Consider the following 22,193-nt stretch of genomic DNA (forward strand, 5'->3'; position numbering starts at 1 on the left):
ACTTTCTAGTGAATACAGCCAACTAGTTTGGCTGATAGACAGCACTAAATGACTCTGTAGCCTTTTTTTCTCGAATTCTGGACCAACATTTCTCTCTCTCTTTTTTATTTTTTTTTTTTTGGGGGGGGGAAGCCTAGTATACATTTCAAAAATATTTCGTCTCGGCTTCAGCTTCGCCAAAGTTAAGGGAGAAAGTGTGAAAATTGGCAGGATTTTTTGCACATCGAGCAATTTTTACGAGCATTTTTTTCCTATATTAAGTTAATAACCAATAAACTAATTTACTGTACAAATCACTAAATTACTTGTTTACCGCCTGACTTTGTACGGACATAAATACAGTGGACCCCCGCTTAACGATTACCTCCAAATGCGACCAATTATGTAAGTGTATTTATGTAAGTGCGTTTGTACGTGTATGTTTGGGGGTCTGAAATGGACTAATCTACTTCACAATATTCCTTATGGGAAAAAATTCGGTCAGTACTGGCACCTGAACATACTACTGGAATGAAAAAAGTTCGTTAACCGGGGGTCCACTGTACATATATTTTTTTTTTCTTTTTCTTTTGTTTTCTTATGTTAATAACCAGTAACCTGTTTGAATACCTAACTAATAAGTTTAATATACAAATCATTATATAACTTATTTTACGTCCTGATTCTATACAAGTGTCTCATTCTTCAATTTGTCTGTTTTCTAAAGTATTTACATAATATCTGTCAGACGCTGAACATCTAGGGATCTGGATACTGGGAATTCTTCTGTGCTTGTCTAACCTATAGTCATGACCTACTTTACACTAGTGGATTTCTCCACTGGTGAAACTGTAGAGCACATGTATCGAGCTAGTGTTTTATTTACGACTTTTCGCCCTAATCTATATCGTATACACTTGACAAATCCCTGTTTAGAGCGAAATATTGGCTAATTTACTGGTTCGATCTGCGATGTAAGTTTGCATTCCTAGTGTGTCAGCTTCTGTACATTAGTTACTAAATTGGGCTTAAAGCCTTTTGCCTTTACGAGGATCTTAATGAGGACTGAGTGTAACCTGTACACCACTAGTGAAGTAGATTTTAATTCCAAAAATAGGGACTAAACTCTCCTTGCATATAAGCTGTGAGACACGTTATACACACACCTCTGTGGGTATATTACCTGTTGCCATTCGCTGCATAATGAATTTTATTTAATCAAGAGTTGTCACGGCTGCTCCTTGCTAATGGTTGCCAGTGTTGCTGGAAGATCACTTACTGGAGAAGTTAGGGAAGCTGTTCAAAAAGAGGAATTTATAATACAGGAAAGAGCAGGATAATGAGATGAAGTATATATATGAAAAGAAAGATTGAATTCCGATATGTTTCTACTTTAATGTATTTAAAGGTGAAACTTTCATTGCATTTTGTAGGTTCTTATGTTCAGTATTTTAACCTCAGCAGTATCAATGACTCTTAATCATATCACTGATGTTAAGAATGAGTGTTTAGCTTCTTCATTTGTATTTTGATTAACCTCAAATATACAGACAACAAAAGTGGCGGGGATTGAACCCATAGCGAGTGAGTTCTAAAACTTTAGGTCAGCTAGCTATAATAAGATTCATCCAATAGGTATATTTCTATACACCACAAGGAGGTTAGTATGGGCCACCACTGTGACCACAAAATGCAAGTTTTCACGGATGAATCTCCCAACAGCGTAGCTGTGGCTCAAGTCCCCTCAAAACCGCCATCAAAACTCATGAAATCGTAATAACACGATTGCAAACGTATCGTGAGTCAAATATAATCTTCTTGTTTGGCTGTTTCTTGACATTTTTGACATATCCTTATACATTTATTTTGCTAGAGTCAACAATCACATGTTTACATTTTAAACGGAAATGTTTAAAATAATACATATGCTAAATATGTATATGAGAGGAGGAGCTATCCTTGCAGTGATGACATGTATCTCGTAGGGTTTTATGTGTCATGCCAAGGCATAATTTAGCCGGCTAGATCAGAAATATGTTAAACTGTCCGTTATTTTTTTAGGACTTCTCTCCTGTATAAGAGGGATGTTTAAGGTCTTTATCACAAACCAGTGGCCAGTGAATGAAAAGGGCGTGTTTGACTGCCAAACAGAGGGACAGTTTCTTGCGACACGTGACTGTGAATACCGGAAGTAAACACAAACACTGTGACCAGCCTCACACACTGACTTATATAGACACCGCCCCTCTAGGGAGGTTCCTATACGCTAGTGAGGTGTTCAGGATCCAAGGAATTGAACTTAAGTACTTCCCATTTCTCGGGTGTTGTATGACGCTTACAGGTATAGCGGTTTCCATTATATATAATAATAATAATAGACACCTGAAAAGCTTCAAACACGGTGATCAGTTTCTAATTCTGACCAATGCAAACTCCTGGAAAAATAACTAACCTGCCTTCCACACTGACCACTGTCACCATGAAACTTCTACACTCATTGTAACTTCCCATACTGTCTACTATCACCATAAAACTCACACACACACACACACACACACACACACACACACACACACACACACACACACACACACACACACACACACACACACACACACACACACACACACACACACACACACAGGAAAACCAGTACAAGAAATGATGGACTATGTAGCAACAAAATGCAAGGAGGCAGAGGAGAGGTTTGTTCCCAAGGGAAACAGAAATAATGGGAAGAACAGAACGAGTCCTTGGTTCACCCAAAGGTGTAGGGAGGCAAAACTAGGTGTACTAGAGAATGGAAAAGGTACAGAAGACAGAGAACTCAGGAAAATAAAGAAATCAGCCGAAGAGCCAGAAAGGAATATGCACAGATAAGAAGGGAGGCTCAGAGACAATATGAAAATGACATAGCATCAAAAGTAAAGACTGACCCGAAGCTGTTGTACAGCCACATCAGGAGGAAAACAACAGTCAAGGACCAGGTAATCAGACTGAGGAAGGGTGATGGGGAATTCACAAGAAACGACCGAGAGGTATGTCAGGAGCTCAACACAAGATTTAAAGAGGTATTTACAGTGGAAACCAGTAGGACTCCAAGAAATCAGAACAGGGGGGCACACCAGCAAGTGCTGGATGAGGTACATATAACCAAGGAGGAGGTGAAGAAGCTGCTATGCGAACTTGACACCTCAAAGGCGGTGGGACCAGACAACATCTCTCCATGGGTCCTTAAAGAGGGAGCAGAGATATTGTGTGAGCCATTAACAAAGATCTTCAACACATCATTTGAAACTGGGCAACTCCCTGAGGTATGGAAAATGGCAAATGTAGTCCCAATTTTTAAAAAGGGAGACAGACATGAGGCACTAAACTACAGACCTGTATCTCTAACGTGTATAGTATGCAAGGTCATGGAGAAGATCATCAGGAGGAGAGTGGTGGGGCACCTGGAAAGAAACAAGTGTATAATTGACAACCAGCACGGTTTCAGGGAAGGAAAATCCTGTGTCACAAACCTACTAGAGTTTTATGACAAGGTGACAGAAGTAAGACAAGAGAGAGAGGGGTGGATCGACTGCGTATTTTTGGACTGCAAGAAGGCTTTCGACACAGTTCCTCACAAGAGGTTACTGCAAAAGCTAGAGGACCAGGCACACATAACAGGAAAGGCACTGCAATGGATCAGAGAATATCTGACAGGGAGGAAACAACGAGTCATGGTACGCAACGAGGTGTCAGAGTGGGCGCCTGTGACAAGCGGGGTTCCACAGGGGTCAGTCCTAGGATCTGTGCTGTTCTTGGTATACGTGAACGACATAACGGAAGGGATAGACTCAGAAGTGTCCTTGTTTGCAGACGATGTGAAGTTAATGAGAAGAATCGAATCGGACGAGGATCAGGCAGGACTACAAAGAGATCTGGACAGGCTACAAGCCTGGTCCAGCAACTGGCTCCTTGAATTTAACCCTGCCAAATGCAAAGTCATGAAGATTGGGGAAGGGCAAAGAAGACCACACACACAATATAGTTTAGATGGCCAAAGACTGCAAACCTCACTCAAGGAAAAAGATCTGGGGGTGAGTATAACACCGAGCATATCTCCTGAGGCGCACATCAATCAGATAACTGCTGCAGCATACGGGCGCCTGGCAAACCTACGGATAGCGTTCCGATACCTCAGTAAGGATTCGTTTAAGACTCTGTACACCATCTACGTCAGGCCCATACTGGAGTATGCAGCACCAGTTTGGAATCCACACCTAGTCAAGCACGTCAAGAAATTAGAGAAAGTGCAAAGGTTTGCAACAAGACTAGTCCCAGAGCTACGGGGATTGTCCTATGAAGAAAGGTTGAGGGAAATCGGCCTGACGACACTGGAGGCCAGGAGGGTCAGGGGAGACATGATAACGACATATAAAATACTGCGCGGAATAGACGAGGTGGACAAAGACGGGATGTTCCATAGATGGGACACAGACACAAGAGGTCACAATTGGAAGTTGAAGACTCAGATGAATCAAAGGGATGTTAGGAAGTATTTCTTCAGTCATAGAGTAGTCAGGCCATGGAATAGCCTAGAAAGTGATGTGGTGGAGGCAGGAACCATACATAGTTTTAAGGCGAGGTATGATAGAGCTCATGGGGCAGGGAGAGAGAGGACCTAGTAGCAATCAGCGAAGAGGCGGGGCCAGGAGCTGTGAATCGACCCCTGCAACCACAAATAGGTGAGTACAAATAGGTGAGTACACACACATATACACACACACACATACACATACACATACACACACACACACACATACACACACACATACACACACACACACACACACACACACATACACACACACACACACACACACACACACACACACACACACACACACACACACACACACACACACACACACACACACACACACACACATACACACACACACACACACACACACACATACACACACACACACACACACACACATACACATACACATACACACACACACACACACACACACACACACACACACACACACACACACACACACACACACACACACACACACTGTAACCAGCCTCATACACACTGATCCCAGCCACCATGAAACTCACACTGTGACCAACCTCATACACTAACGTAGGCAGACACTTCGAAACCCTAACACACACACTGCGATCAACTATGTTAACATATTAACCCCGGTGATTGATGTCTGTGTGTGATTTTCATGTAAACAGCTGAATGTTTTAAAGGTGAGGGAACATGCATATAACCGAGAAGCTCTCGATGCTATATTGCTGGAATTCTGGACCAATGAGAGTATGACTACTCTAGTTTTAACTATGAATATCAAGTTGCAGAATCTAATGTATACTCTTTTGAACTGCAGGAAAGTTCGTAACACTCAATTAATTTGGCATCTAGAGAACGAACTGAGGGAAGTGAGATAAAGAACTCAAACTGTATAAGTTTAAACGTTTCATGCTGAGTATATATGTATCTGAGTTCGGGTGTACCTATTTGCTCCTGTTCACCTAGCAGCAAATAGGTACCTGGGTGTTAGTCGACTGGTGTGGGTCGCATCCTGGGGGACAAGATTAAGGACCCCAATGGAAATAAGTTAGACAGTCCTCGATGACGCACTGACTTTCTTGGGTTATCCTGGGTGGCTAACCCTCCGGGGTTAAAAATCCGAACGAAATCTTATCTTATCTTAATGTGAGTCGGTAGGTCATTACTCAGGCTAGTGTTGCTAGGCTAGTGTTCTGAGGCTAGTGTTGTCAGGCTAGTGTTTGTCAGGTTAGTGTTGTAAGGCGAGTGTTGTCAGGCTAGTGTGGCGAAGAAATTGAACGTTTGTAGAAGTGTAGGGATTTATCATTTAGGTTTCTGGGGTATTTTAGATCATTAGCTATTTCATAAATTTTGGAGATTTCTTCATCTTATGAACTCTGGACTAAACATACGTAAAGCTCTCAAAAACATTGATGTGAATACCGATAATTTAATTCTATCTTGATGTGAAGAATAATAGTGTTCATAGGAACAGTTATTTATTGGTTTTCTGTAAATTTAAAATTTAAAATAATTGTTACCTTCAATAATTTAAACATCCACCAATCTCTGCAACTTCTCTTCAGAATCTCCCAAGAGCACAGTGTCATCAGCAAAGAGCAACTGTGACAACTCCCACTTTATGTGTGATTCTTTATCTTTTAACTCCATATAATATATAAAATATAATATATATATATATATATATATATATATATATATATATATATATATATATATATATATATATATATATATATATATATATATATATATAATTTACAGTAGTGATGCATTTTCAAATTAACTTCTCTTATGCTTCATGCGAATAATTGTTATCTCTGTTCTTTTCCTCATGCAATTCCAATGAAAATAAGTCACTTTGCGTAACATTTTTGAGTTATTCTAGGTAATATGCATTAGGTATGATAGCTGTTCTTATGTGTACCTGTGTCTATAAAGACTTAAAAGAATTTTTTCTCTCATGAAAGTCTTCACGAAGTCAGGATGGCCGAGCGGTCCAAGGCGCTGCGTTCAGGTCGCAGTCCGGTCTTTCGGGCGTGGGTTCGAATCCCACTCCTGACAAGTAGTGTTTTCGAAGTGGAGAAATCCTAATTCTGTTATCAGAGAATGAGGATTATCATTATAAAACCTTGCACAGCTTTCTGGAAGCCAATGATAAACAGTGACCCAGTGGGTCATTCAGCTCCTGCCGACTGCCATCGGCACTTGCAAGAGCTGGCATCACTGGAAGGGTCCCTCTGAAGAGTCGCTCAGTGACAAAGACCTGAGTCAGGATTTTTCCCCAATGGATAAGCTAATAACAAAAACGAGGCAGTGTACCGACTTCGGTGTTATTGGTGACAGTATTGAGGCTTCCTTCCCGAGTTGAGGCAGGAGCCGGGAGATAGGTTAGCTAAGATTTGTCAGGAAACAGGACAAGTGTTTCCTTACTCGGGTCTTAGTCATATGATAACCCGTCGTAGGAACTTTTGATCATCTGGCCGAGGCCTTCCACTGGCTTACTAGTCCGCCCTTCTCCTTTAAAAATTATTATAATTATAACCAGCCGGGAGTGACTCGTCCCGAACTCTCTTATACTAGACGCAATACTCTTAATATACAAATTGTCTTTGTACAGACGATGCCTCGTCAGCAAACATATCTACTATGACTTCCTTAATATAACTAGATGTTATCACATACATTTATAATTGAGAGTTACAATGAGAAACAAGTATGACAGAAAAACTCCTCGTGCAGGGCCAACCTTTATTAAAGACGACGTTTCGCTCTGAGTCGAGCTTCGTAAAGGGGGAGAAACAAACCAGGAATCCAAAGAAAAACACCAACCAACACAGACAGCTGGATCACAGCACGTAAACAACCCTGACGAAAATAAATAAAAAATGGATACCTGAACGACAGTGGGGTACAAAGTAAATCTGGAGCCATAAGTAGATCTTGAGTTTGTTTTAAATTAGTCGACTAAATATCACGAATATCTCATGGGTGAGCTGGGGAGGTGCCTTGATGCTGGTGAAGGGCTCTTGATTCATGGAACTGGAGTTTCCCTCCCTTTCCACGGATTAAAACTGGTTATTTGCATTCACCAAACGCTGTATAACCCTATCGAATTTGCTGTCTCACCATGAATATTGTAATAACACTCAAGTACATCTACGAACAGTAACATCGTGTTATAGATGCGAGTTATATGAAATACGAATAATTTTGAGGCTGATATAAATGTCAACGTTCTATCAGAGTACATAAACTGATAATGGAAACCGTCATGTGAGATTATTATTATTATTATTATTATTATTATCATCATCATCATCATAGAGTAGTGAAGCCATGAAAGTTACACAGTGTTGGGGGATAAACAGAAGGATCCAAAGAAGGGAAAAGCGGCTCCAGTTCCTTTGAAGAAGAATGCCTCACTAAAATCAGTGTACCTCCTTGAAGGATGTCTTCACAGGAGAGGAACGAAGATCTTTCCACTCTTATTCATCCCTCTCTTACGCAGGGTTTGACAAGGTAAGGTTAAGGATCACTGGCTTTATTGACAAGCTAACAGCTCTTACCTACATCAGCTCATTTGAAAGCAATTTTATTGTTATGGGGCATACAAGTAGGGAACAGGATGATGTTGGAGCCATCTGTAGGCCAGCATTTTCATTTGATTAACTATCTCATTGACATCATCTCTCTCTCTCTCTCTCTCTCTCTCTCTCTCTCTCTCTCTCTCTCTCTCTCTCTCTCTCTCTCTCTCTCTCTCTCTCTCTCTCTCCTCATTTAATATATTTATTCTATTTTGTAACTGATTCCTCTCATATATCTTTCCCCATTCCTTCTTATATCTTTCCAATCCTCTTTGTTTTTCTCCCTCCTTCCCTCTTTCTCTCCCTTCTCTTTATCTGCCTATCTTCCTCATACTGTCGCCTCTCCTTTCCCCCGTCAGTTATTATTTTCCCTCAAATATAACTAAAAACTTCCTCCCCTTCAGCATGCATTAGTTTATTCAATTAAACTCTGGCATTTTGTTTTTGTCTCCATATTATTTTGTTACGCCTTTTCGCTTTTATATTTTACAGATTAATGTTGTTATTTCATGCATCACATCTATAGTTTTATAAAGTTACTGATGTAGGTACAAAAATCCTCGGGTAAACAGACACATAATGCGGAGCGAGATTTTAATTTAAACGGCGTTTCGCTCACGATTGGGCTTTATCAAGTGATTCCTGAGCGAAATGTTGTGTATTTAAGGTTAAATTCTACATACTTTAGTACATTAGATCATTGTGAAAAGTTTTAAATTTACAATGAGGCCTAAATAATAACTAAGTTACTTGCTTTGACTTTTTGGATTATCCTGTCAGGTAATTTACACGTATGGTACTATGTAAAACAACCACGGCGGGAGTTGAATGATAGCTCTAGTCCTTTCGTGTGGAAATAAGTCACTTTGATTTATTTTGGGGTTATGCTGTTATGTATGATAGTTTATGTAACTGTATTTATGTGTACCTGTATCTGAATAAACTTACTCATCATTAGGAGCTTGTAGTGTTGCAGAATTGTAATTGTAATCATGGGGGAGCGCTAAACCATAGTGTTGCAGAAATGAGTAGGGAGTCCAGGTAGACGCGTTCGAGGGAACGACTCTAGCTAGCCTCGTTCCCCTGAACGTATCTACCTAGAATTGTATCACTTGTTCGTGATTATTACATATGTTATTATTTATGATATTTTTACTTAAGTGTACCTGTACCTAAGTAAATTTACTTTCTTACACCAAAGAAATTAGCCACTCTTGCTTTTTTGGGGTTATCCTTGGTAATTTACACTATGGTTGATAATTATACCTATGTATACCTATATCTAAATAAACCTGTTTGTTTCTCTTTTTCTCTCTTACCTACTATTGCTATTTCTTATAATTCGCAGTGCATTGCCCAGTTCTCTAAAGAAAATATATTACGAACCTGTACTAGCGTTTGGATGGCCGAGCGAATCAAGGTCGCAGCTCGGTCTTCCAGGCGTGGGTTCGAATCCCACTCCCGACAGCACATGTTTTCAAGATGGTTATTAATTATGATGTTGAAAAGTAGAGACAAACATCAAATCAGTCTGCTTACAGATTACAAACTGTCGAGCAACTTATCTTTCAGCTGGTATTTATTAACAGTAGAGAGAGATAAAGGAATATATGGAAACGCTCCCTGGCAATCATTTTAAGTTTTGTTTAAATTATTGGTTTTAATAACATAAATTTATATATATATATATATATATATATATATATATATATATATATATATATATATATATATATATATATATATATATATATATATATATATATATATATTCAAACAGCTCCGTGGAGAACCTTGAGTTTTCCCTGAGGTACGTTTATTGTCTTCTCTGAGGATGAGGGTCCCCATTCCAGCTATCGAGGTGGTACTTCCCTATATTTTATTACATATATATAGATATATATATATATATATATATATATATACATATATATATACATATATACATATATATATATATACATATATATATACATATATACATATACCGTGACTGGAACAATACACAACTTGCACATAGGCGAAAGACTCTAATGACGACTTTAGGTTTAACTTGGATGATTGACTAGTCACACTAGCGTAAGCAACAATTTACTATAACATAACCATCAAGAAAAAGATATATTTGATTTTTATATTTTGTTGTTCCTTCTAATATGGGGAGACTTAACCGTAAATAAATATATGTGATACAAAGGTCGAGTGAACTTGATCCTTCTGGCCTTTGGCCTTCCTATATATATAAATATATATATATATATATATATATATATATATATATATATATATATATATATATATATATGTGTGTGTGTGTGTGTGTGTGTGTGTGTGTGTGTGTGTGTGTGTGTGTGTGTGTGTGTGTGTGTGTGTGTGTGTGTGTGTGTGCGTGTGCGCGCGAGCTTCTCGCAGCATTTCTACCAATCTCTCTCCTTTTGCCCCAATTAGATTTACCCAGGTAAGCAGCCTACACACCTGGCACTGCTTGCCTGATGCTTCTGTTCCCTGGTAGTCTGCCAACACTCGAACAGGTGGAGTGTGTGTGTGTGTGTGTGTGTGTGTGTGTGTGTGTACTCACCTAGTTGGACTCACTTAGTTGAGGTTGCAGGGGTCGAGCCCAGGCTCCTGGCCCCGCCTCTTCACTGGTCGCTACTAGGTCACTCTCCCTGAGCTGTGAGCTTTATCATACCTCTGCATAAAGCTATGTATGGATCCTGCATCCACTACATCGCTTCTCAAACTATTCCACTTCCTGACTACTCTGTGGCTGAAGAAGTACTTCCTAACATCCCTGTGATTCATCTGTTCCTTCAACTTCCAACTGTGTCCCGTTGTTGCTGTGTCCCATCTCTGGAACATCCTGTCTTTGTACACCTTGTCAATTCCTCTCAGTATTTTGTATGTCGTTATCATGTCTCCCCCTATCTCTCCTGTCCTCCAGTGTCGTCAGGTTGATTTCCCTTAACTCTCCTCGTAGAACATACCGCTTAGCTCTGGGACTAGTCTTGTTGCAAACCTTTGCACTTTCTCTAGTTTCTTTACGTGCTTGGCTGTGTGTGTGTGTGTGTGTGTGTGTGTGTGTGTGTGTGTGTGTGTGTGTGTGTGTGTGTGTGTCTGTGTGTCTGTGTACAGAGACACAGTCCGCTGTAATTATAATCATCTGCATTTTTCTGTATTTGTTTTCCCAGGATGCCACCCACTCAACAGTCTATTAACACCTAGTTACTCCTAGGAGAACAGAGACTGCAAGGTGAGTGCACTCTGGTCTTTTGTCTTCGTGTGCTAACTACTTAAACCACTTAGCTTTACCTGTGTATGTGTGTGTACTCAACAAATTATACTTACCGATTTGTCTATTATGGGGTCGAATCTTGACTTCTTGCCCTGCCTTTAAAATCCCTACCTTCACATCCACTTCATCCCACTTCCATAGTACCCTGAGGCCCTCCTACTATGATACTCATTTGTGTTCTTATCTTCCATCTGTGTCCCCTTGTTCCTGATCTAGAGACCAGACTAACTCTCAGATGAGGACCCATGAAGAGTGGGAATGGGAATAGGAGAACATCATTCGGCAAGAGGAAGAGTTGTGGTGAAAAGGAGCTGGGGATAGACCCAGTAGAAATGGCATTGCCTGACATCAGGTATGTGCCTTGATCTCAGCAGTTCTTGACGGGTACTGTTTCTTGAGACCTCACACTCTCGTCGAAGACCTTACCGTCTAGTGGGAGACCTTACCTTCTAGTGGGCTCGGAGGACAGGGTCGGACGGAAGGGCGGGCACCAAGACGACAGTGGGGAAAGCTCATCACACTGCACAGGTTTACACTTCCATGGTTGTGATGGTGGCGAGGCAAGGATGAGGAATGGTGTGTTATAATGCCAAGATGGCGCTGGCAAAGAAAATAATTAGAATTTCGTTACTGGTCCACACCTGCAAAGGGCAGGAAAAGTGGTTTTATTACAGGGCTAGATGTAGAGAGAAAAGCAAGATTGTAAAGAGCTTGGGAGACATTTAGAGGTTTGTGAGGGCATCTGATAGTGTCGTCAAGGAAGGTAGTCCAGGAGTGGTAAGACGCGAGTCTACCGAGCTGTCTACCGCTGAGCATTTTCCAGAAGACGTACAGAGCTGGTATGCAATTATTATTATAATCAAAAAGAAGCGCTAAGCCACAAGGGCTATACAGCGAGCTGGTATGCAAGCCTTGAGGTGGAGTGACTCGCTCGGAGCAAAGTATTGCCATCTCACGTCCAGCACTAATGAAACGCCTGATCCTGGATTCGCTGCATCCTCAAGGCGTTAGTTTTGTTAGTGAGAGAGCAATTGGTGTGAATAATATGGGATGCCTAATAATATCAGTATAGAGGTGAAGTTTTGTGGAGGTATGTGCATCTTTGAGATTGTATAAGCGAGTGAGAGCTCCATCGCCATTTCTCTCTTAGCGGTGATGCGTGTGTATGTGTGTGCAAATTCGTAGTTTAATGTCAAGGTTGACTCCAAGTACGGTAGTGGAGGTTATGTATGTTATTGGTGTTCGTGAAGTGGTGGTTCTAAGTTCGACAGGGACAGGGATACCGCGTCTGTGGTGCAAATATGTTATTTTAGACTTGTTGGAGTTTGTCTTAATGTGCCACTGGATTCACCATACGCTGATCCGGTCGACCTTGTGTTGTGTTCTGTGTGCAAGGAATCTGGTGTTTTTATGAGCTGTGGGCTACATAATATCATCTACATATGCAATAAAGACTGTGGATGTTTATATAGAGTATGAAAAGAGTAGGAGAGAGCACAGAGTCTTGCATTCCTGACATTTACATGTCAAAAACTAGGTCCTCTAAGTAGCTTGTATGTAGTAATCATGTCTCCCAAAGCCTTTCTCACTTCCAAAGTCGTTAGTTTCATTTTCTTTAGTATCTAAAAATTATACATCCTGGTGATGCATAATTTTAGATGGGTTTAACATAAGTTTTGTACTTATTTAAAGATTCCAACCACCTATCAGGTGATCAAAATAATATCACATCTAGAATGAAATTAGACACACGAGCAGTGTATTGCTACCCTTTTAAGTGAAAGTTACTGGATGGTGCTCGTAAAGCACAGGATGGTGCTCGTACAGTGTGATCTGGGAGACTTCACTAGAGCAACGAGAGAATCGTTAAGTATCACACAAGGGTTCAGCAGATACTCGAACTTCAGAGGTTCCATTTATCAGAGTTAAGAGTTACTACCTCTTGGAAATTGCCGCTCAGAATAGTCTATCCTATACAAAGGAGAATTAAATTATTTAATAAAGATAACTCCCTTAGATATGTGACATATCATTTTTTTTTCTACTCTCCTTCCTCTATCTCCTATGTGTAACTACTCCACTCAAGGATAACGTCTTCCATCTTCGGAAGTCCGGGAGTGGAGGATAGAGGTTAATATGTGGAAGGAGGAGCAGGCCTCGAGAGTTTAACACAATTACATACACCTGAAGGATTCTTTATTAAGGTTCATGAAGGCTGTTCTGAGATTCACTAGCCTCCCATAAGCTGCCGACGTTAAGCAGTTATATGTTCTTCTGGTGATATGTGAGGCGTGTGGTCACTCCCAGATCCATTATTTTCCTTGATGGTTGTGTTTGCTCTCTTAAGCTGTACTCTGTCTCTGGACTTTCCTCGACTTCCCAGAATTGTAAGACCTTGCACTTATTCGGATTGAACTCCTGTGTGTGTGTGTGTGTGTGTGTGTGTGTGTGTGTGTGTGTGTGTGTGTGTGTGTGTGTGTGTGTGTGTGTGTGTGTGTGTGTGTGTGTGTGTTTGTATTCATGTGACTACAGGGGTCGAGTCCCAGCTCATGGCCCTGGCTCTAAGCTTGGCTGCGTTAGCCCTAACAGATTTTTAATTTAAAGCTATGTATGGATCCCACCCGAGTATGTATGCCTGAATATATACACGAATGTATATATATATATATATATATATATATATATATATATATATATATATATATATATATATATATACATATATATATATGAATATATATATATATATATATATATATATATATATATATATATATATATATATATATATATATATATATACATATATATATATATATATATATATATATATATATATATATATATATACATGAATATATATATATATATATATATATATATATATATATATATATATATATATATATATATATATATATATATATATATATTTATATATAAGTTTGCATGTACCTACATACGCATGCATGTTCCCACCTTTCTGTACTTATCTATTAGTTAATGTGGCCAGTACCTCTATCTCTTGACCCGTCTCTTAACTGGCCATAAATGAGCTCACTCTCTTCTGGCTTCAAGGGAGCTTTCATAGCTATTTATAAAGCTTCGTGTGAAGACTTCCTATCACTTCATCAAGGTCATCCCACGTTTTGTTTACGCTCATACTGAGATAATGTTTTCTGATATGCCTTTGACTATGCCCTTGTGCACCTGTTTAACGCCTCTCGAACACTCTGTTCGCCTTGAAGTAAGGATTGTATAACATTGTGCAGGTTTAACCCTACAACGGTGGAGGCTAGTCGCTAGTGACATGCTCTTAATCATAGGATTTGGAGCCAACTTCTATTTTTCAAACTCTATTTCTTTCCATTCCCCAGGCTCTGTCTAACCCTTACGGGTTTTGTTCTTCCCCTGAAAGTAGTAACAATAATTCTGAAACCGGGGCACTGTCCGAAACTCCATATATACTTACATATTCTTAAGTTTGTAAACTGGCTATGGAATCGGACACCCTATAGGTCTCCATGATCCTATGAAGTGTGAAAACTCACTCACGATACCGAAAAACAGTACTGTCAGGAGTGGGATTCGAACCCACGCCCGGAAGACCGGACTGCGACCTGAACGCAGCGCCTTGGACCGCTCGGCCATCCTGACTTACCGCTGACTATCTAAATGATGTTATTTATTAAGGAGATTTTGTTTTTAGTTTAAGAAATGTGGTAGTTTTCGTTTGTTATCATTTTGTCCCAAGTACATGTCGATTAGACACTAGGTCTCTTGTATATGTACTCACCTATTTGTACTCACCTATATATATATAGATAGATATATATATATAGATAGAAATGTTAAAAGCAGGTGGGGATATAGTTTTGGAGTGGTTGGTGCAATTATTTAATAAATGTATGGAAGAGGGTAAGGTACCTAGGGATTGGCAGAGAGCATGCATAGTTCCTTTGTATAAAGGCAAAGGGGATAAAAGAGAGTGCAAAAATTATAGGGGGATAAGTCTGTTGAGTGTACCTGGTAAAGTGTATGGTAGAGTTATAATTGAAAGAATTAAGAGTAAGACGGAGAATAGGATAGCAGATGAACAAGGAGGCTTTAGGAAAGGTAGGGGGTGTGTGGACCAGGTGTTTACAGTGAAACATATAAGTGAACAGTATTTAGATAAGGCTAAAGAGGTCTTTGTGGCATTTATGGATTTGGAAAAGGCGTATGACAGGGTGGATAGGAGGGCAATGTGGCAGATGTTGCAAGTGTATGGTGTAGGAGGTAGGTTACTGAAAGCAGTGAAGAGTTTTTACGAGGATAGTGAGGCTCAAGTTAGAGTATGTAGGAAAGAGGGAAATTTTTTCCCAGTAAAAGTAGGCCTTAGACAAGGATGTGTGATGTCACCGTGGTTGTTTAATATATTTATAGATGGGGTTGTAAGAGAAGTAAATGCGAGGGTCTTGGCAAGAGGCGTGGAGTTAAAAGATAAAGAATCACACACAAAGTGGGAGTTGTCACATCTGCTCTTTGCTGATGACACTGTGCTCTTGGGAGATTCTGAAGAGAAGTTGCAGAGATTGGTGGATGAATTTGGTAGGGTGTGCAAAAGAAGAAAATTAAAGGTGAATACAGGAAAGAGTAAGGTTATGAGGATAACAAAAAGATTAGGTGATGAAAGATTGAATATCAGATTGGAGGGAGAGAGTATGGAGGAGGTGAACGTATTCAGATATTTGGGAGTGGACGTGTCAGCGGATGGGTCTATGAAAGATGAGGTGAATCATAGAATTGATGAGGGAAAAAGAGTGAGTGGTGCACTTAGGAGTCTGTGGAGACAAAGAACTTTGTCCTTGGAGGCAAAGAGGGGAATGTATGAGAGTATAGTTTTACCAACGCTCTTATATGGGTGTGAAGCATGGGTGATGAATGTTGCAGCGAGGAGAAGGCTGGAGGCAGTGGAGATGTCATGTCTGAGGGCAATGTGTGGTGTGAATATAATGCAGAGAATTCGTAGTTTGGAAGTTAGGAGGAGGTGTGGGATTACCAAAACTGTTGTCCAGAGGGCTGAGGAAGGGTTGTTGAGGTGGTTCGGACATGTAGAGAGAATGGAGCGAAACAGAATGACTTCAAGAGTGTATCAGTCTGTAGTGGAAGGAAGGCGGGGTAGGGGTCGGCCTAGGAAGGGTTGGAGGGAGGGGGTAAAGGAGGTTTTGTGTGCGAGGGGCTTGGACTTCCAGCAGGCATGCGTGAGCGTGTTTGATAGGAGTGAATGGAGACAAATGGTTTTTAATACTTGACGTGCTGTTGGAGTGTGAGCAAAGTAACATTTATGAAGGGATTCAGGGAAACCGGCAGGCCGGACTTGAGTCCTGGAGATGGGAAGTACAGTGCCTGCACTCTGAAGGAGGGGTGTTAATGTTGCAGTTTAAAAACTGTAGTGTAAAGCACCCTTCTGGCAAGACAGTGATGGAGTGAATGATGGTGAAAGTCTTTCTTTTTCGGGCCACCCTGCCTTGGTGGGAATCGGCCGGTGTGATAATAAAAAAAAAATAAATAAATAAATATATATATATGTATATATATATATATATATATATATATGTATATATATATATATATATATATATGTATATATATATATATATATATATATATATACACACATGCACATACCGAGAGGCGTGTGTATTCATTGATAAGCTAGTTCATACACCGACACTCAGTGTATGTACACAGAGATTACATTAATCCTTATTAGAGGGATTAACGTATTCATGATTGATAGTGTACATGTGAAACAGCTTCACTGCCCCTCGTGCAGTCGATAACCTTCAAACCAAGTGAACGACCCGCACGCACGCACGCACGCACACATATCTCTCATACTTACTAAGAGTTGTCTTGGTTAGGCCAGGTAAGGCAAGACGATCATCTTAAAAAAAATATTCCCGATTAGAACAATATATAAACAAGTGGGAGACATTATACGTACAAGCATTATACGTACATTATACGTACACGTATTTTTGTAACGCATGTGTTCTAACATATATTTTAGAAATACATCCACTTGCTTTTCTGAATTTAACAACGTTTCAACACTAACTAAAATGTCATTTAACCCCCGATAATTCCCTTTAATTCGTTAAATTATGGAGAAAACACGTGCGACTGACACTGGTGGAGGAGCCCTAAGAACTGATAGGAAGATGCGTGTTTTAGTTAGGTGTCCTGATCTACCCGAGACTTCCCTTCCAAGCACCTTCTGGCCCAATCAGAAACCTAGAATGACGTGTAAGCCAATCAGATTTCTGGAATGACTCGTAACTGCCCTGAGCCGTTTGTTAATGTTTCCTTTATTATTATTATTATTATTATTATTATTATTATTATTATTATTATTATTATTATTATTATTATGATTATTATTATTTTATTATTATTATTATTATTATTATTATTATTATTATTATTATTATTATTATTATTTCTTCATTCTTGTCAGTATCAGGTCATTTCAATCTTCTAAGTACTAGTTGGGACGAAATGTCACTCAAGAGGTGCCAGGGTTCCACTCAAGCGAAACACTTGCCCTCAAGCGATGCAAGTCTGATACACCTGCACTTAAGTGGTACCACGCGAATGTATCTCTTGAGAGGTACACTTGCTTTCTACATTTTGTTTTTATGGAACTGCCGGTACAGAGGGACAGTGAGGCGCTCAGTGAACCAGTTATCCCGGTACAGAGGGACAGTGAGGCGCTCAGTGAACCAGTTATCCCGGTACAGAGTGGCAGTGAGGCGCTCAGTGAACCAGTTATCCCGGTACAGAGGGACAGTGAGGCGCTCAGTGAACCAGTTATCCCGGTACAGAGTGGCAGTGAGGCGCTCAGTGAACCAGTTATCCCGGTACAGAGGGACAGTGAGGCGCTCAGTGAACCAGTTATCCCGGTACAGAGTGGCAGTGAGGCGCTCAATGAACCAGTTATCCCGGTACAGAGTGGCAGTGAGGCGCTCAATGAACCAGTTATCCCGGGACAGAGTGGCAGTGAGGCGCTCAGTGAACCAGTTATCCCGGTACAGAGGGACAGTGAGGCGCTCAGTGAACCAGTTATCCCGGTACAGAGTGGCAGTGAGGCGCTCAATGAACCAGTTATCCCGGTACAGAGTGGCAGTGAGGCGCTCAATGAACCAGTTATCCCGGTACAGAGAGGCAGTGAGGCGCTCAATGAACCAGTTATCCCGGTACAGAGTGGCAGTGAGGCGCTCAATGAACCAGTTATCCCGGTACAGAGTGGCAGTGAGGCGCTCAGTGAACCAGTTATCCCGGTACAGAGTGGCAGTGAGGCGCTCAGTGAACCAGTTATCCCGGTACAGAGTGGCAGTGAGGCGCTCAATGAACCAGTTATCCCGGTACAGAGGGACAGTGAGGCGCTCAATGAACCAGTTATCCCGGTACAGAGGGACAGTGAGGCGCTCAATGAACCAGTTATCCCGGTACAGAGTGGCAGTGAGGCGCTCAATGAACCAGTTATCCCGGTACAGAGTGGCAGTGAGGCGCTCAATGAACCAGTTATCCCGGTACAGAGTGGCAGTGAGGCGCTCAATGAACCAGTTATCCCGGTACAGAGGGACAGTGAGGCGCTCAATGAACCAGTTATCCCGGTACAGAGTGGCAGTGAGGCGCTCAATGAACCAGTTATCCCGGTACAGAGTGGCAGTGAGGCGCTCAATGAACCAGTTATCCCGGTACAGAGTGGCAGTGAGGCGCTCAATGAACCAGTTATCCCGGTACAGAGTGGCAGTGAGGCGCTCAATGAACCAGTTATCCCGGTACAGAGGGACAGTGAGGCGCTCAATGAACCAGTTATCCCGGTACAGAGGGACAGTGAGGCGCTCAATGAACCAGTTATCCCAGTACAGAGGGACAGTGAGGCGCTCAATGAACCAGTTATCCCGGTACAGAGGGACAGTGAGGCGCTCAATGAACCAGTTATCCCGGTACAGAGGGACAGTGAGGCGCTCAATGAACCAGTTATCCCGGTACAGAGGGACAGTGAGGCGCTCAATGAACCAGTTATCCCGGTACAGAGGGAAGTGAGGCGCTCAATGAACCAGTTATCCCGGTACAGAGGGACAGTGAGGCGCTCAATGAACCAGTTATCCCGGTACAGAGGGACAGTGAGGCGCTCAATGAACCAGTTATCCCGGTACAGAGGGACAGTGAGGCGCTCAATGAACCAGTTATCCCGGTACAGAGTGGACAGTGAGGCGCTCAATGAACCAGCTATCCCGGTACAGAGGGACAGTGAGGCGCTCAATGAACCAGTTATCCCGGTACAGAGGGACAGTGAGGCGCTCAATGAACCAGTTATCCCGGTACAGAGTGGCAGTGAGGCGCTCAATGAACCAGTTATCCCGGTACAGAGGGACAGTGAGGCGCTCAATGAACCAGTTATCCCGGTACAGAGGGACAGTGAGGCGCTCAATGAACCAGTTATCCCGGTACAGAGTGGCAGTGAGGCGCTCAATGAACCAGTTATCCCGGTACAGAGTGGCAGTGAGGCGCTCAATGAACCAGTTATCCCGGTACAGAGGGACAGTGAGGCGCTCAATGAACCAGTTATCCCGGTACAGAGGGACAGTGAGGCGCTCAATGAACCAGTTATCCCGGTACAGAGTGGCAGTGAGGCGCTCAATGAACCAGTTATCCCGGTACTGAGGGACAGTGAGACGCTGAATGAACCAGTTATCCCGGTACAGAGGGACAGTGAGGCGCTCAATGAACCAGTTATCCCGGTACAGAGGGACAGTGAGGCGCTCAATGATATAAATTACAGCAAAATGTATTAACAAAACGGATGATAGTGGTCTTGCCATGGGCCTCCTATGCTCAGCTCAGTCATGTGGAAGTAATGAAAGTTAGGAATCCTATGGCACTCTTTATGAAGACTTAACCTCGTTCTCTTTTTGTAGTCATAACCCGTCACTTCTCTTGCAGTCACAACCAGTCACTCCTCTTTTATCCACAACCACTCACTCCCCTTGTAGTCACAACTTGTCGCTCCTCTTGTAGTCACAACCTGTCACTCCTCTTGTAGTCACAACCACTCACTCCTCTTGTAGTCACAGCCACTCCTCTTGTAGTCACAACCACTCCTCTTGTAGTCACACCCTGTCACTCCTCTTGTAGTCACAACCTGTCACTCCTCTTGTAGTCATAACCTGTCACTCCTCTTGTAGTCACAACCTGTCACTCCTCTTGTAGTCACAACCTGTTATTCCTCCTGTAGTTACAACCAGTCACTCTTCTTGTGGTCACAACTTGTCACCCCTCTTGTAGTCGCAACCTGTCACTCCTCTTATAGTCACAGCCTGTCACTCCTCTTGTAGCCACAACCTGTCATTCCTCTTGTAGCCACAACCTGTCATTCCTCTTGTAGTCACAACCTGTCATTCCCTTTGCATTTGAAGCCAGTAAATTAATGGGCATTAAATGGATTTAACAGCACATAACATTTTTTGCGATGGTGAGCTCTCTGCTTTTAGAAATCAGGGAATATTATTAATACATACTCGTGGATATATATATATATATATATATATATATATATATATATATATAATATAAATATATATATATATATATATATATATATATATATATAATATAAATATATATATATATATATATATATATATATATATATATATATATATATAAAAAAGACTTTTAGAAGAGGCTTTTATTGGGAAAACGTTTCGCTCTGTTTAGCACTTTACCTCTTGACGCTTAAGGTTTTTCTTCACCGCTATTTCTTCGCCCAATTTGGATCCATCCCACATCATTCAATCCTAGCTAAATGATTTAGGTAATTAACATTAACGTTGGCAGAGTTTCTGTCTCGTGATTAGTAGACATAGGAGCGAGTCTTCACGTAGTGCTGAGTGGCTCTCATAAATAAATATAAAAACTCATCACCTACAAAAGCTTTCACCAATCAATATTCAATATATATTTTTTTCAACACTACGGAGATCACAATTTTTTCTCATCAACCACCAGGCTTGGTCACGGACCGGGCCGCTGGGGCGTTGACCCCCGAAACCCCCTCCAGGTATACTCTAGGTATACCACTTGTCACTATATGTAAACAACTCGCAGTTCGATTTATGGCATTGTTATTTTCGGAGATGTTTCGTTCGCCAGGTATTTCATATAAACTCCTTGGTGGATCTAAAGTCTTCACAAATAAATTGCTATAACCCGCACTATGTCTTGTTTACATTCTGTTAGTGTAGTGTATCACTGTCGATATTGACGCTGTGTGTTGCTGCTTACACTCTCATGTTAAGTCACAGAGATATACACACTTGTGAAGAGACAAACTGATGCTATACAACAGAAAGCAATAATGATGATGATAATAATAATAATAATAATAATAATAATAATAATAATAATAATAATAATAATAATAATAATAATAATAATAATAATAATAATAATAAAAATAATAATAATAATAATAATAATAATAATAATAAAAAATAATAATAATAATAATAATAATAATAATAATAATAATAATAATAATAATAATAATAATAATAATAAAAATAATAATAATAATAATAATAATAATAATAATAATAATAATAATAATAATAATAAAATAGTAATAATAATATTACATAATCATATAAAAATAATTATTATTATTAATATTCTTCGTATTATTATTATCCAAAATCCTAAT

General features: G+C 40.6%; 2 non-coding genes across 2 annotated transcripts; one reads left to right on the forward strand and one right to left on the reverse strand.

Annotated features, from left to right (window-relative positions):
• The first annotated feature begins 6,538 nt into the window (after positions 1-6,538).
• On the forward strand, positions 6,539-6,622 carry TRNAL-CAG (transfer RNA leucine (anticodon CAG)). The gene has a single exon. It is a non-coding gene; the product is annotated as a tRNA-Leu (tRNA).
• An 8,388-nt stretch (positions 6,623-15,010) lies between these two features.
• Positions 15,011-15,094, reverse strand: TRNAL-CAG (transfer RNA leucine (anticodon CAG)). The gene has a single exon. It is a non-coding gene; the product is annotated as a tRNA-Leu (tRNA).
• Between the last annotated feature and the right edge of the window lie 7,099 nt (positions 15,095-22,193).

This window comes from Cherax quadricarinatus, chromosome 53, assembly GCF_038502225.1.
Source record: "Cherax quadricarinatus isolate ZL_2023a chromosome 53, ASM3850222v1, whole genome shotgun sequence".
NCBI lineage: Eukaryota > Metazoa > Arthropoda > Malacostraca > Decapoda > Parastacidae > Cherax > Cherax quadricarinatus.